A 17,791-nucleotide genomic window follows, 5' to 3' on the forward strand; every position below is an offset into this window, starting at 1 on the left:
GTGCACCGCCGCTGCTCGGAGTCGCCCGCCGCCGCTGCCTGCCGCGCCGCCTGCTGCTGTCAACCGGAGAAGGCAAGCCGCTACGTCGGAGGTCGCCGTTCGTCGAGTGCTTCGGGGAGGGTTGAGGCACCGGTAGGAGAGAAAAAACGAAAACTAAAACGGGGGGGGGGGGGGAGAGGTGCTTCACGAATGGGAGGGGTTTTGGGGGCTAGGGTTTTCTCCTTACCTTTCTTTTTTTTTTACACAGAAGGGACCCACTTGGGCTAGGGTTTTTCCTTTTCCCTCTTGTTCTAAAACAAGGAAGGCCCACTTACCTAGATACTTAATTTGGGCCCAACGAACCAGAACAATTGTAGAGAAAACAATTTCCTCGTTAAACAATAATTAGATATGTAAGTACACGTCAACACTCATAACAATTACCGCAGCAGCTCGAAATAAAATGAAATGAAACAATTAAATTAAATAAAAAGAAATTTCTAAGAAATGAGGCCCCGAGACTCGAGGGTAAACCAACCTGAGTAACGCGGTGCGTTACATCATCATAGATCGAACCATGTCTAACAGGGTTCTATTTTTGCTTTCTATACACCATTCTGTTGAGGTGTACTAGGTGTTGAGAGTCGGGATGTAATTTCATGTTCCATCATATAGTCGTAGAATCTTAAGTCCATATACTCTCCACCCCGATCAGATCGAAGTGTCTTTATCGTCTTACCTAATTGGTTCTCAGCTTCAGTCTTGTACTCAAATTTTTCAAGGGCTTCAGACCTATGTTGCATTAGGTAGAGATATCCATACCTTGAATAATCATTTATGAAAGAGATGAAATACTCATACCCTCCACTAGCTTTAACATTCATCGGACCACAAAGATCTGAATGTACCAACTCTAAGGGTTCTTTGGCTCTATAACCTTTCCCAATAAAAGTTTTTTTTAGTCATATTCAAGACAAGATTCACATGGAGGTAAGGAGTCATCTTCTAACTCGCTTAGAAGTCTACTCTTAACCAATCTATCAATCCTATTGAGATTTATGTGACCTAATCTTAAGTGCCAAAGATAGATATTTTATTTTGGAGAAGTTCTTTGCCTTTTGTGTTGAGTTTTAGCATTTTTAAAAAACTCTATATTTAAAATTGTTGTAGTTAAGGTTGGTCTTAACATATATAAGTTGTTTTCGAGTTTTGCAAAACAAATGTTAATACCATTTCGTGAAATGAACACTTCATTTAATGAAAAGGAAATAGCATAAAATTGTTCGAGTAGACAAGAAATTGAAATTAAGTTCTTCTTTATTTTGGGAACTACATACACATTATCTAATAATATATATGTATTCTTGTCTAAAAACAACTTTGGTTCTCCCACTGCGACTGCTGAGACGACATCTCCCATTCCGACTTTGAGAGTCATCTCTGTAACGCCCCAAGAATTTCACCATTTCCAAACAGGGACCGTTACTAAGACTACCTAAAATTTTCACATAAACAAGAGAATTATCTTCACAACAATACTAAGCAATAAAGCTACCACGCTTCTCCTGCGCTACTCTAATTTACACACACGAGAGCTTGAACAATTAGAACAACAACACTAAAGATTTAAGAGAAACTCACATCCTATGTCGATAAACCATTTAATACTGACTTCACATTAACCAAGCCCGTCAAGGAAACCTTTACTAACTATAAACCTTCCATTAAATGAATATTAACATCTCGAATGGCAATAAAGCAAAAACTAATTGAAGTACGATCAACTTAAACAAATGTGTTCATAAATATCCTACGTAGGTTACAATCTTGTAGTTCAAGAAGCTAACAAAATTAATGCTCTAAAAAGAATAATAAATCGGCAACCTTACAACATCCTTCAGACAATAAAACTAAACAAAACCAACCACTAACAACTCAACTACAAGATTAAATAGCCACAACTATCCTAACTAAAAGAAATTAATTGCACGCAGCATAGCTAATGGTCTTTCCGATCAAGCCTCCTCCTCGCCATCACCTTCCCAAGAGCTAGCTCGATACCTGCAAACTGGAGGGGAAAAAGAGGGATGAGTACAACCACAGTACTCAGTAAGCAGCCCTTATCTGAATGGTCACGCACAAACAACATACTTATCAAGGAAAAAACCGTGTAATGCTTATTAAAGAATCAACATATCATGCTTATCACAACTCTCAAGCTTTGAATAAATAGAAACATATCACAAGAAGTAGTTTATGCAAATGTTTAACTATACATGTACCGTACATGTCAAACTCATCATGCTCAACCAAATCATGAAACATTCATAGTCGTGCTTTTCATCACATTACGCAATCAAACATAGACACATTCTATAAAATTCGGGACAACCACAACCCGGAACACATTAACTACCAACCTCTAGTCTCCCTAACATCTCAAGTACCCCTACGCTTATCACAGCTATCCTAGCCTTCCACAGTTAAGTCCTTCAAGTAGAGTCGGCCCCTGACCATTTATACCCAGAGCCCCGACACTGCTGCATCGGCCCTCGACCATTTATACCCGAGGCCCCGATGACTTCACCATGTATTGGCCCTTGACCATTTATACCCAAGGCCCCAATAGTCTTCTTTCCAAAGGACTCCTCGTATCGACCCTCGACCATTTATACCAGAGGCCTCGATACTCCATTAGTGACGTATCAGCCCCCGACCATTTATACCCGAGGCCCTAACACTCACTCATTCATTCCCTCCAAGAATCCAACTCTCACCAGAGTCTTACTATATACTTTCTTTTACCACTAACCCTGCATCTTTCAACTCACAAGTACAATTCAGCTTGCTTCCACAACATAGACAACTTTTTAATAATGAGATAATAACCCAATCATGCTCAATATCCAACATCATTATTTAACAAGCATTACTAAGGATAATAACTCACAAAACACGCCGAACAATTTAGCGTATCCAGGCAACAAACATTACCACAACAATACTCAACAGTTTAGCAAAGCAAAAAACTCACTATTTTCATCGACAAATATCCAACACTACTCCAAGTATATCAACTAACACAACGAGAATTATTTAGCACAATGACGTAACAAAATTAGCATTAAACGCCACATAATCAGCACGTTAGAGACCATTTAGCATACATTAACGCACGCACACGCCCTTTGTCTACTTACTTTGTTATGTCTCAAAACTCTCACAAGAGTCCTACTTGCTACTACGCCATGCCTCATGCATCCCCAATCTCATAGCAGTCCAATATGCGATACACCAAAATGATCATATGTAAAAACCAATCAATTTAAAATAGTCCAGCATGATCCAACAGTTCCAACAGGCATCGTTCACAGAAAGGCACAACCAACAACTTAACCAAAATATAATTGATAAGTACCCAGCATACATCAAACACAACCGATTTCTCATAAATATTCAATATGCTTTCGAAACAACAGATTATAGTACCGGTATACAAATTTCATCATGAAAACCAATTAGAACATAACAACGATTCAATCATAGTCATCCAAGATTACCTGGCTACAATTGATTCACACAACCACATAATTTTCCCAACAGTCTTATCAACAATGACGTTCACTAAATGATAACAACGACAAGCAACATGCAAGTATCACACATGGGCACACGAGCAAACAACCATATCATATCAGCACACAACCAATCCCTCCAGTAAGAAACTACTTACACAAGGTCCCAAACTGCTACTAAGCTCGTCGAAGGGTTCCTAAATCCAAAAGCATCCAAACTTGATTAGAGTTCATACTAGAAACACTTAAGTTAGATCGAAACTAAGCTTAGGTGATTCGTTACCTAAAACTCCCCCTAAAACCTCTTGGGTTAGGAGTGAGTCGATGCCGAGGATGTTCAGGTTCCCAAAATTGAGTTCCAATGGTCAAAGGCTTGCTGGTCCGACGCCAAAAAACGATGGGTAACGCTGATTTGGGTCCGATTTGAGGTTGGTCAGCGCCGAACCAATGCCGAATAGAGTGGGTATCACAAATCGACTTCGCACATGGGTGGGTATCACGTATCAGGCTTCGTTTGAGTGTGGGTCAACGTCGAACGTCATTGGAAGGCTGGAAAACGTCACCAAATTCGCTGGGCTTCGCGAATTCGGACTGCTCGGGGCTGTCGAGGCCAGAGAACGAACCAATACTTCTCTATCTCTCATGCACCGCCGTGGACCGTCGCTGGATTGAAGAGACCGACGGATTCCGGGCGTAGCGGGTCGTGGGATGTTGCCGAACAGCAGAGCCACCGCGAATGCAGCACGCTGGAGCTGCCGGAATCGCCGTGAAATCGTGCAGAAAACACCGACGGCTGGCTGGTTTTCGTTGCAAACCACGCCATAGAACGCCGCTACCTGCTGCCACAACTCGACGGCCGCCGTTCGTGGTTCTTGGACGCCGAGGGGACGCCAGTGATGGAATCGCGAAGGCTGCGCTGCTGCTGTGATGTCGCGCCACCGTGGGTCATCTTTGGAGAAACTCGCTGCCGCCGTTCGCTGCTTCTCCAGAGAACAAGAAGGAGAAGGGGGTTGATGGCTAGAGGGGAAGAAGAGGAGAAAGAGAGGGCCAACTAGGGTTTTCTTTTGTTTATTTTATTTATTTTGCATTTAAACCAAAAAGCCCACATTCCCAATTTTTAAAGAATCCTCTTAATTAGTTTTAAAAAATGAAAAGCCCAACTCTCAACTCCAATGGAAAGCCCATGGGCTAGAGGAAACTAGAATTCTATTTTCAAATAGTTCTAACGACCCAAAATAAGAAACCCGAAATTTCACGTTAGTAGTTAAAATAAAACTCACAATAATTCGACATAAAATAATTAACTTCAACTCTAAGATCCAAGAATAATAATTCAAAGAAAAGTAGAATTTATAAAGGAAAATCCTAAAACCCCTGAATTTAAGATTTAACTAAAAATCTCCTACCCAGGTCAAGAACTTAAATTATCTTAATCCAATGAAATTAAACTTAATTCTAATTTAGTCAAAAATTAGAATTTCAAAGTTAGAAGATCCAAGAATTAAAGTTATTAACTTAGGGAAAAATCCAAAGACACTATTTATCTCTTAAAATAAACAAGTTAGAGAACGCGTGACGTTACAATCTCCCCAGCATCAAGCTACCTCCAAGAACTAATACCCTGAAAAGAAGAACAAACATGGTTAGTGGCCCTTGAATCCATTATCCAAACAGAATCATCATTCTCCACTAAGCAAGTTTCAAGAACAAGTAAATCATATTTACCTTCTTTAGCTTTACACTTTTCGGCCAAGTATTTGGGGCAGTTTCTTTTCTAGTGCCCATCCACGTTGCAATGGAAACATTTTCCTTTGTCTGCAACTTTGGCTTTACCCTTCTTGGTAGCAGCAGTAACAGTAAGGTCAACTTTCACCCCCTAACCAATATTGTTCTTTTTCTTGAAAGTCTTACTTCTAGAAGAATAAAGTACATATTTGGTTCCTGAGGTCGAACCTTGATGGAACCGTTTTGAGGTGATAATGTTTGCCTCCCCTTCCTGTCCCTTATTTTTCATAAGAGACTGAAAAATATGTAGCTCATTTAAGAGCGTGGTAAGGTTCTACTATATCTGGTTTTTCACAGCATTGCTGCGAAACTATAGGAAACTCTTCGGATGAAATTCTAAGATAAAGCTGACCTGGCTCCCCTTATCTATGACAGCGCCATTCACTTCAGACACATTAAAGTCGACCATCATATTGAGAACATGTTCTCACATTGATGTTATCTTTTTCATGTGGGAATTGTAAATGAACTTGAGGGCATCGTGACAGACTCGAATAGACGGATATCCAAACATGTCCCGCAATGAGTCCATAATCTTCCTTGCGGTGACCATGCTCTCATGCTTCTTGGCCAACACATCAGATATGCTTGCCAAGATGTACGACATTGACCTTGTCATTGGCCTTGATCCATTTATCATAGACATCCCGACTGGCTCGAGCTGCATTAGGCGTTGGAGCCTGAGGATAATCCTCAGTTAAGACGAACCTAAGATCATCTACCACGAGTATCATGTTAAGATTCATTTTCCATTGTGTGTAATATTCGCCATTAAGTTTTTCGGCGGCAAGCAGGGCAATAACGAAAGTAGACATGCTGAAATACAAACAAATCTATATTAGACACTTGCAGTACCATGAAAACCCAATCACTTTTAGCAAAAAGTAATAATGCACCTTATCAATCAAGATTATTTTTGCAACGATGCTTTAGTGATTTAGAGCAACAGCTACTGTGAGGCAGTCAGCTACTCCTTCACTGAATTGAGACATTCTCAACTAAATATTACACCAGAATAACTCTTATTCCTATAATAGTCAGTCATCGTTTGCTTAGTCAGTAAGTTATTAACTAACTTAACAACTTCCCTTTAGTGTGACCTAACTGGTGTTATGCTGAACGCACGCACTAAGCGTGGTAACAATTCTATAGATGCAAGCGCACACCTGTCAGAGTAATATAAAATGGATGGAGTATCCAAGTATCGATCCTCAAGGACTTCTAAATAATTTCCAAACTCTAAAGTTTTAATGAATAGTGAACGTTGAAATGAGTGATTCTTGTAAAATGGGAAGTGGTCACAAATAATGGTTTTGGATTTGGGATTTGGTCTTATAATGGTAAAACCTAGCCCGAATTACTTCAAGTTAGCCAACAAAGAATCAAGGATACGCTAAGGACTGACTATTACTTTAGAAACCAACGACTACGCTTTTCACTTGACTTATGTCTAAGAAAGTTCAAAGTCCTAAGACATTCCCTAATATGTCTATTATGAGAGATGTCTTAGTTTTAGGATGGAAATAGTCGCAACCTCGGGTTAAGGTCCTATATCTAGGCTACTTAAGCGGAACCCTTATGTCTAAGGCGCTCCTCTCCTCGGTTTAACCACTCAACAATGCAAATAAGCAACCTTTTCAGTATTGACTTGTTAAGACTTACAGTGGCCTTCTCTAAATCCTAACTTTTTGGGAAAACATGTTGAGCAATGAGTGGAAAGCAAAAACACTACTTCTTAGCAACCCTTATTAGAAATAAAAGGCTAACTATCCATAACCGGGCTAGAGACGGGAATTTAGAAAGACATATTGAAGAAAATACAACAAGTAAAATGGTTGAAATTGAAATGTATGTGTGAAAAACAAAAGTTAACTAACGGAGAGTTTTGCTTGGGATTGAGAGCTTCGCTCTTCTCTTTCAAGCAAGGGGGAGTGTCACGTGCTCCTTCCTCCAAAAACACAATTCTCTTAACTAAAAATAAAGTAAAGGAAAAGTAAAGATAAGCTAAGTGCTGGATTTTTATAAATTTGAATAGGTAGAAAATAACTAAGTAACAACGGAAACAAAACAAAGCTTAATAAAGGAATGTTAAGTACTCGGAATTTAAAAACTAAAAGCAACTAATGAAAGCAACTCAAAAGTACATAGAAAGCAACAAAGAAACACTAAGAATGATCAAGAGAAGGAAGCAAGGCTTGATGAATTTGGTGGAGAAGCTGCTGAAATTTATAGCTGTGCAGAATTGGTTAGGTAGGTCCTAAAACGCTGGTGGATCACCCATTTCCAACTCCTTTGATTGACCAAATCATGCTCAAACTGATAGTGGAACACTTCTTCTACATGTATGCATCAGTTGGAACCACTAGAACGCATTGGAAGACGCGTTTCATTAAGGGCAAAGTTCGAAGAAAACCAGGATTTCTGCAGCCTAAGGCGCCTGGCGCCTCCAATGAAGGTTTTTCCGTCTTTTTGCTTCTTTTGATTAATTTGCACTCCAAAATGGTTCTAAAATGTCATAAATACAATATAAGCCAACCACAAACCATCATATATGAATTTTGCATGAATTGGAACTCAAACGACCGAGAAAAAGTCCGAAACAAAGTTAAAACGTAGTAAAAACAGCATCTAAAGCCTTCTTTTTACGCATGTAAACAAGCGTAATCACGCCCCCAAACTTAACTTTTTTGCTTGTCCTCAAGCAAAACTTAGCAACTTTAATCAGCTTTCTAATACATGGACAAGGTAAAGCAAAAGCAACCGAGATGTTTAATCATAAATTGTCTCAGGGAAAAGATGTCAAAGCATACCATTCGATTGCCTTCGTAAGCTTAGTCACTATAAACCAAGTTTGAAATGATAAAAACTCTCGTTCAAAATCCTTTTTCCTTTCAAAAACAGAAAACGTTTTCAAATACCCCTAAGGAATCTGCACACTCCCTTTTTACATTGAGACTTTTACATCTGAAAGACCGGCTACTAGCCCCTGAGGTTTCCACACACTAACATCGGTTTCAACCACAACTACTTGATAAGCGCCAAGGTTGCTCGGGTTTACAAAGCTAGAGGTCCTTCTAGTATCCTTGCAAACATTCGCAAAAACGACTAACTTACCGAATGATTCCAACCAAGAGTAAGGTTAGAAGATGAATCACTCTTAGATCGGACTTAGAATCTACGATGGTCACTCCTAGATCCTAAGACGACTCACTCCAGAATTAGCTTGATCGAGACTAATCCAATGAATCGGTTTAACATCAAACCTAAAGCAAGATTTGAAAGAAGCAACACCAAAAGTGTTAAGGAACAAAAGTTCTTGAATTTCAATATGTTTTAATCTTAAGTTCTCCATAACAAGAGCATTACAAGCCTTTAAATAGGCCAAATGGTCGTTCAACATAAGAACACCAAAAGTTTTTCAAAATACTACTTAATGCAAATTGTAGAAAATAAGACATGCAAATTAAAACTTGATTGCACATCATTCTAGACACTTAAATGCGGATCAGAAAACGTAGTCATGCTTCAAATGGTCTTATCTATGTGCTGTAGGAGGCGCTTCACATTTGGATATGGTTTGACAACTTTTGACTTCACAAACTCCAAAGAGGTGCAATCTGCAAAGGCACCTGTTCACGAATCTGCACACTTTTTTTGTCCTCCGTGCCATCTCTCAAAATAGACAACTTTTCCCGTGCCATCTTTGCTCCATTCTCTTCTTGACTCATTGAAGTAACATTATGAATAAATTTGGGCTCAAAAATCTTTGTTGGTTCTTGTGCATTAACAAGCTTTTGAAGGTGCAATGTGAAAGCCTCTTGAATCTTCCTTGCCTTTCTTGTAATAATTGCTCCTTTGATATATGTAATTGGTCACAAATGGATTCGTATCATCCCCCCTTTCTTTAAAAGGATTTGTCCTCAAATCAAGGTTTTCATTTCCTTCATCAAAACGAATCAAGTTAGTCCAATGATAAGCCTTAACAACTTGTTCCTTACCTTGTGAGTTGTATATTGGAGCTTGAAGATTTATGATTTTCTTCGTTGGACATGTCACTTCTTTCTTCTTGAAAATTTCTATGGCCCTTTCTTGTTTGCGTTCTTTGAGTTAACAGCACTTTTTGACTTCCTTGAAGTGCAATCTTGAAGTCTTCATGTAATATCATCCTTCTTAGTCTTCTTATGTTTGGACTTTGACAAATTCTTCGTTCCTTCCAAAAGTGCTTCCAAACCCAATCACTTGGTTTGTTGAAATTGTGCTCGGATTTATTTTTCCTCCACTTGGTACTTTGCATTTGCATTCTCCAACATAACATTCTGCTTTCTCGACCATGGAATTCTTTATACAAATTCTTGGATAAGTAGTTTTCCACAATGCCTTTCACCTTAGGTTTCTTATGTCCATGGTTACCTACACAATAAGGAAGCAAGTTAGTATCTTTAAAATCAAGATATATTTTATACTTACCTTGTAAGACAATCTCAAGATCATGAGAAGATGATAGGATAACTCTTCTTGGCTCCTTTATAGCTTCCTTTGTTTCTTGTATTCGATCATGCTTGAATTGAAAAGTTGGAACTTCCTGCAAAAATCTTAGAAACGTAGAAAGACTAGGATAAAATATGTGAGCTTGATAGTAAGGGTCCTTATGCAACAATGCTATAAGATTTGACTTATATTGACAAATGGATTGGATCTTGCTATTTTCCTCTTCTTTCTCCTTTGAATTCCTTTCTCTTAACTCTTCTCTTTCTCTCTTTTCTTTGAACTCACTTTTATCAAAATCAGAATCTTTGCGATCTTGTTCAATAAATTCATCAACATGTGCTTTAGAATCTTCCTCAAATTTTGCATCATATTTCTCACAAGCATCATTTGAATCAACAACACCATTTCTTATCACCATGACTTCTTTATTGACACATTCTTTGCTCATGTGTCCAAACCCTTTGCACTTCCAACATGTAAGAGAATTAGTCTTCTCCCTTACCTCCTTCGGAACTTCATTGTTTTTGGCATTGGAGCTCTCGGCCTTCACTCTTTTGACAGCACCAAACTTCCCTTTTGGTTGCATGAATTCATTCCATTTGAAATGCTCCTCTTCTTTCCTCAATTGATGTTCAATTTTGATAGCATGGTGATACATATCTTCCAAGTAAGGTGGTGGATTTCTATCAATATGATGAACAATTTCCAGATTCAAACCTCCAAGGAATCTAGACATGGTTTCTTCCTCTTCTTCTCGAATGTGTGCATTTTCCATTAAAATCACCATCTCTTGATAATACTCATCAACACTTTTTGTTCCCTGCCTCAAAGCTTGCAGTTTAGTTTTCAAATCATTTTTATAATGTTTGGGAGCATACCTCATTCTCATGGCTTCTTTGAGTTTTTCCCAAGTTTCTATTTGATCCTCATCTTTCCTTCTTTTCTCGGATTTGAGATGTTGATACCATTCATTAGCATGATTAATGAATTCGGCAATGACAAGTCTCATCTTCTTATTTTCACTATATGTAGAGCAATGAAATACACGTTCTATCTTCCTTTCCCATCGCAAGTAAGCATCGGGGTCCGCGGTTCCACTAAATGGTGGAATTTTGAGTTTAGCTCCACCATCTCTCTTTTCATTTACTCTTTCCCATCTCCTCGGTTGCATAATGTTGGCAAAGTTATTCCTTCCTCTACTCCCAACTTGTTCTTTTTGTACATCGAAGTCAAACATACCTTCATCTTCCTGTAAGACTCGTTCTTCTCTTCGTTGTTGCACCCTTCTTTCCTGCCTATCTTCCCTCATCATTTCCATCATTCCTTGAATTGCTTGAAGAATCACCATGTTAGGATCTTGCGGTACTTGTGGTACTCCATCCTGTGCCATTTTGTTAGAAACAATAATAATGATAATAAGGACCTTACCACTCTTCTCACCAAGATTTCACTCAAGGACACTCGTGTTTATCACTCAAGGGTAGGCTTTTGGTACTAGGTCAAAGATGTAAGGGTTGGCTTAAATTTTGGTGCAATCTTGCTTAAAGCTTGATATAACTAATTCAATGATCAACTCTCACAAACTAAGACTACAGAAACTCAATCTTAGGATAAACAACTTGATAATTTAAACAAAACACAACATAATGAAAAGAACCTTTCCTGTGCCTCGGATCTTCGAATGCTTTTTTTTTTCTACGGTTTTCTTTCTTTTTGCTACTGTTTTTGTTTCTTTTTGCTACTGTTTTTTCTTTCTTTTGCTTCTGTTTTTTTTTTCCTTTTTTTTTCTTTTGCTTCTAATTTTTTTTTTCTTTGCTAATGATCCGAGAGCAAAATACAAGAATTTCAAGACAAGTTATGTCTTGTTACACTTTGTAAGAAACTACTTTCGAAAAAGGAAAATAACAGAAAAATAAAATTAAATAAAGTAAAGATATTTCACCTCTAGAACCGGCCAAAGGATGTCGACCAACGCTCTGATACCAAATGATAAGCGCCAAGGTTGCTCGGGTTTACAAAGCTAGAGGTCCTTCTAGGATCCTTGCAAACATTCGCAAAAACGACTAACTTACCGAATGATTCCAACCAAGAGTAAGGTTAGAAGATGAATCACTCTTAGATCGGACTTAGAATCTACGATGGTCACTCCTAGATCCTAAGACGACTCACTCCAGAATTAGCTTGATCGAGACTAATCTAATGAATCGGTTTAACATCAAACCTAAAGCAAGATTTGAAAGAAGCAACACCAAAAGTGTTAAGGAACAAAAGTTCTTGAATTTCAATATGTTTTAATCTTAAGTTCTCCATAACAAGAGCATTACAAGCCTTTAAATAGGCCAAATGGTCGTTCAACATAAGAACACCAAAAGTTTTTCAAAATACTACTTAATGCAAATTGTAGAAAATAAGACATGCAAATTAAAACTTGATTGCACATCATTCTAGACACTTAAATGCGGATCAGAAAACGTAGTCATGCTTCAATGGTCTTATCTATGTGCTGTAGGAGGCGCTTCACATTTGGATATGGTTTGACAACTTTTGACTTCACAAACTCCAAAGAGGTGCAATCTGCAAAGGCACCTGTTCACGAATCTGCACACTTTTTTTGTCCTCCGTGCCATCTCTCAAAATAGACAACTTTTCCCGTGCCATCTTTGCTCCATTCTCTTCTTGACTCATTGAAGTAACATTATGAATAAATTTGGGCTCAAAACTCTTTGTTGGTTCTTGTGCATTAACAAGCTTTTGAAGGTGCAATGTGAAAGCCTCTTGAATCTTCCTTGCCTTTCTTGTAATAATTGCTCCTTTGATATATGTAATTGGTCACAAATGGATTCGTATCACTACTAGTAGAAAGACTTTGAAACTAAAGCTAGGTCATAAGACGACGACAATGAAAAACACGAAGTCACTTATCACCATCCTTACTGCTATTTTCAAAGTCAACACCCAACCTAAAACTAAATGGGTGTCTACAGTAGGACTCGGAAATCATAAATACATTTTCTTTAACTCTCATTGTTTTTACCACTCTTTTCTTTCTAACACAAGTATTTTCCCCACTCTTATTTTCTCTCAATAAGACTCTTTTTACTCTTTTGCAACTTTTGTGTTTTGTTTTTTTTTTTTAAGCTAAGTGGTTTTCAACACTTTCTTTCTTTCCAACTGACTCTTTTTCAAAAGAAAATAGCAGGATTTTTCAAATATAAATAACACTTTATCTTTCTAAAAGAATGACTGACACAACGACTGTCCCCCCAAACTTAAGAGAGACAGTGTCCTCATTGGGAAAAGACGTTTGCATCTGATGAAAAAGGCTTAACAATAAAAAGGACAAGGACTTCCTATATAGGGGCAAATAAAAAGCTTAAAGTCTGTAAAGATAAAAAAGACATAAAAGAAAATGAGTTTATCACATAAACGAAGGTAATAGCTCAAAGCTTAGTCAGGCATAGAACAGAAAACTCAACAATCTCTTAGAATCATCATTGACATGAAATCACATGCACAGCACAGATGTTTCAAAGTAGGCATGTGAAAAGCTAAACTAAGGCTAAGTGAAGGCATACTTTAAGTGATCAGAAGATAAACGATACTAATTTATGCATGCTTCAACTGAGCTCGAAACATAATCAATACAAAAAACATGTGTAGTAAGGCTAGAATATGCAAACGACGTCATTAACCAAAAGAATCATACACAAAAAATAGCAAAGAAGGAACCTCCCCTTCATGAAGTTGGAGGTTGTGGACTAGGATCAATGTCGGTACTGGAAGATGGATGACCAAGGATAGCGCTAGCGATGGAGGCCATGAAGGTAAAACCGCAAAATCCAATGAAGCCCTCAAGTTGTAGATATATTGCACGACTTCTCGAACCTGATCTCGCAGCTGTTGGTTCTCCTCTCGAAGACGACGGATCTCCGATCTAGGAGACGTCCCAGTACCTTCCCTTCTTTGTAGTGCATGGGCGATAATTCTCCGAATATTCTTCTCTTCCACAACTGGGGCATCTCTCTTAATTTGATCCGCAGGGAGCTGCACACCTTGTCGCAAGCATAACGAAGTGACCAAGCGTGGGCGATAAAGCTTACCACGTGTCCGGTGGGCACACTTATGGATACTGGTATTGATCAATTCTCCATAATTCACATCTATGCCCTTTAGCATGGCATAAACCAGCAGTGCCCTATCCTGAGTGACATGCGCATCATGCTCCGTTGGCAGAATTCTGTTTTTTACTATATATAACCATCCTGCAGCAGCTAGTGAAACATCCTCGGGTTTTAGTCGTACCTTGCCATGAGTAGTCAAATCCCAAGTGGCAGAGAGCTTCCCAACACATTCTAGAGCCTCACCGAGCTGTTCTAGAGTCGGAGTCACTAACATCTTATTTCCTACAGCATTGCTGATATTCTCAATGTTGAAGTTGTAGTTGATCTTAGTGGCGTCAAACCTTATTTCCTTCCCACGCACTATGGCTATGTGTGACTGGGGATGGACAGTAGCGTAGAACTCTCTGACTAACTCCAAAGCCTCACATTGTATGGGCTGAATGAGTGGTCTCCATTTTTTATCTCTAGCGGTCTCCCTCCAATCGTCAGGCACATCTCCTAGATTGAGGTCGAATCCCAATTCTGTCATAAACTTACGGGATTTCATTAATGAAGTTCGAGTGGCTAAATTCGCCGCGTTCCATTGCGTCTCGACCTCCTCTCCCTCAGACAAGTCGAGTTCGATGGTATCAACTGGCCCAGGTGCCACTACCTTCTTCTTAGCTTCAGCTGTTTTAGCTTTCACAGCTCTTGTTTTAGGTTCATTCATGGGCACTGTCGGTTTCTTAGTCTGAAGTGCATGACGTTTTGAACTCTTTTTCTCCCGCCTCTTCTATTGGAACATTTCCTTTAACGTCTGCGTGTCCTCAAGATCTTCTTCTCTGGTAGGTTCTTGAGTACTATTCTCCCCAACATTGGATCTACCTGTATCATGATTACGCTTGTTTACATGCGTAAAAAGAAGGTTTTAGATGCTGTTTTTACTATGTTTTAGCTTGGTTTCGGATTTTTCTCGGTCGTTTGAGTTCCAATTCATGCAAAATTTATATATGATGGTTTGTGGTTGGCTGATATTATATTTATGACATTTTAGGACCATTTGGGAGTGGAAATTAATCAAAAGAAGCAAAAAGACGAAAAAACATCATGGGAGGCGCCAGACGCCTGCGTGGCTGCAGAAAAACTGGTTTTCTTCCAACTTTGCCCTTAATGAAACGCGTCTTCCCATGCGTTTTGGTGGTTCCAACCGATGCATACGTGTAGAAGAAGTGTTCCATTATCAGTTTGAGCACGATTTGGTCAGTCAAAAGAATTGGAAATGGGTGATTCACCATCGTTTTAGGACCTACCTAACCAATTTTACACAGCTATAAATTCCAGCAGCTTCTCCACCAAATGCATCAAGCCTTGCTTCCTTCTCTCGATCATTTTTAGTGTTTTTTTGTTGCTTTCTAAGTACTTTTGAGTTGCTTCCATTAGTTGCTTTTGGTTTTTAAAACCCGAGCACTTTATATTTCGTTATTGAGCTTTGTTTTGTTTCCATTTGTACTTAGTTATTTTCTACTTATTCAAATTTATAAAAATCCAGCACTTTGCTTATCTTCCCTTTGCCTTTACTTTATTTTTAGTTAAGAGAGTTGTGTTTTTGGAGGAAAGAGCACGTGACACTCCCCCTTGCTTGAAAGAGAAGGGCGAAGCTCTCAATCCCGATAAAAACTCTCCGTTAGTTAACTTTTGTTGTTCACACATGCATTCCAATTTCAACCATTTTACTTGCTGTATTTTCTTCAATATGTCTTTCTAAATTCCCGTCTCTAGCTCGGTTATGGATAGTTAGCCTTTTATTTCTAATAAGGGTTGTTAAGAAGTAGTGTTTTTGCTTTCCATTCATTGCTCAACATGTTTTCCCAAAAAGTTAGGATTTAGAGAAGGCCACTGTAAGTCTTAACAAGTAAATACTGAAAAGGTTGCTTATTTGCATTGTTGAGTGGTTAAACCGAGGAGAGGAGCGCCTTAGACATAAGGGTTCCGCTTAAGTAGCCTAGACATAGGACCTTAACCCGAGGTTGCGACTATTTCCATCCTAAAACTAAGATATCTCTCATAATAGACATATTAGGGAATGTCTTAGGACTTTGAACTTGCTTAGACATAAGTCAAGTGAGAAGCGTAGTGGTTGGTTTCTAAAGTAAAATGCATATTGTCCTTAGCATATCCTTTATTCTTTGTTGGCTAACTTGAAGTAATTCGGGCTAGGTTTTATCATTATAAGTCCAAATCTCAAATCCAAAACCATTAGTTGTGACCACTTCCCATTTTACAAGAATCACTCATTTCAACATTCACTATTCTTTAAAACTTTAGAGTTTGGAAATTATTTAGAAGTCCTTGAGGATCGATACTTGGATACTCCATCCATTTTATATTACTCTGACAGGTGTGCGCTTGCATCTATATAATTGTTCCCACGCTTAGTGCGTGCGGTCAGCATAACCACCAGTCATGTTTTTGGCGCCGTTGCCGGGGACTTTTATTTTAAAATTATTTTCAAATTCTTTTAGTTTTTATATTTGTGAATTGTTGTTGGGTGTAATTTCCATCCACCGTTTTTGTTCTATATTTTTGGTCGTTTATCTCACAGGGGTAAGTTAAAGTGCATGAGCACAAGATCTTTTCTTCTACCCCTTGACCCTGAGATTGAGCGGACCCTTCGAAAAACTCGAAAGGAGCAAAGAGTTCGAAAACAACTAGAAAAGCAAAAAGAGAGAGAATGTGAAATCAGTCCTGAAAGTGAGGTAGAAAGTACGAGCACATCAATGGCAGATATTCCACCTCGTGATCGGGTTGATCCACCTGCTGTTAACGGTAATATGAGGGATCATGCAAGAAATGATGAATTCAACCATATCCAGATGGCGGACAACAGAGACATGGCAATGCGAGAATATGCCGCCACGGCTTTTCAGAACTTTGATTCAGGGATAGTTAAGCCTATTCTAGCCCACGCAAACTTTGAGCTTAAACCAATGATGTTCCAAATGTTGCAGACAATTGGACATTTTGGAGGGCAGGAACATGAGGATCCACATGATCATCTAAAATCATTCATTCAAATTGCAAATGCATTTCGATTACCTGGTATAACAGACGATGCTCTGAGACTAACACTTTTTCCATTTTCTTTGAAGGACCAAGCTAGAGCATGGCTCAATACATTTCCACCAGGATCCATCACCACATGGGGGTCGTTAGTGGAGAAGTTTTTAACAAAATTCTTCCCACCTACTCGCCACGCTGATATCAGAGAGGAGATCATCTCCTTTAGACAGTATGATCGTGAACCTGTTCACGAGGCGTGGGAAAGATTTAAAGAACTAATCAGGAAATGTCCGAACCATGGCTTGCCGGCATGCATCCAGATAGAACATTTCATTAGAGGTTTAGATCATCATACTAAGATGATGCTAAACAATGCTGCCAACGGAGCCTTTACAAAGAAGACATTCAACGAGATAGTTGACATCCTAAATGACTTAGCTTCACACAACGAACTATGGTGTTCGCAAAGATCTAGGGCAGCACCAAAGAAGCAAGATCCAGCTGGAGTTTTGGCTCTGGACATTGCGACCTCGATGCAAAAAGAGATGGTTACAATGAACCAGAGGCTGAAAGAGATGGCATTGGGAATAAAAAAATCCATTAGCCACACCGATACAACCTGTGCAGTCGGATTTTTGCACTCATGCCCCTGTTTGCCAAGTCAACGATCTGATTTGTTCATTTTGCAGTGAAAACCATATTTATGATAATTATCCACATAACCCTGCTTCCGTTTTTTATGTAGGACATGGGAACAATAGGAACTTTAACCCATATTCGAACACCTACAACCCAGGTTGGAGG

At 38.9% G+C, this 17,791-nt stretch overlaps 1 long non-coding RNA gene and 1 other non-coding gene across 2 annotated transcripts; both read right to left on the reverse strand.

The window, feature by feature from the left end:
• Positions 1 to 1,727: 1,727 nt before the first annotated feature.
• Positions 1,728 to 4,601, reverse strand: LOC148211898 (uncharacterized). The gene is made up of 3 exons (XR_015790390.1): positions 3,838 to 4,601; positions 3,713 to 3,751; positions 1,728 to 2,047 (listed from the first exon to the last, which is right to left on the reverse strand). It is a non-coding gene; the product is annotated as an uncharacterized LOC148211898 (long non-coding RNA).
• A 12,583-nt stretch (positions 4,602 to 17,184) lies between these two features.
• LOC148211899 (small nucleolar RNA R71) lies at positions 17,185 to 17,291 on the reverse strand. The gene has a single exon (XR_015790570.1). It is a non-coding gene; the product is annotated as a small nucleolar RNA R71 (small nucleolar RNA).
• Positions 17,292 to 17,791: the final 500 nt, after the last annotated feature.

The sequence above is a fragment of the Momordica charantia genome (genome assembly GCF_013281855.1).
Source record: "Momordica charantia cultivar OHB3-1 chromosome 4 unlocalized genomic scaffold, Mcharantia_2.0 BLBB01000004.1, whole genome shotgun sequence".
NCBI classification, from domain to species: Eukaryota; Viridiplantae; Streptophyta; class Magnoliopsida; order Cucurbitales; family Cucurbitaceae; genus Momordica; species Momordica charantia.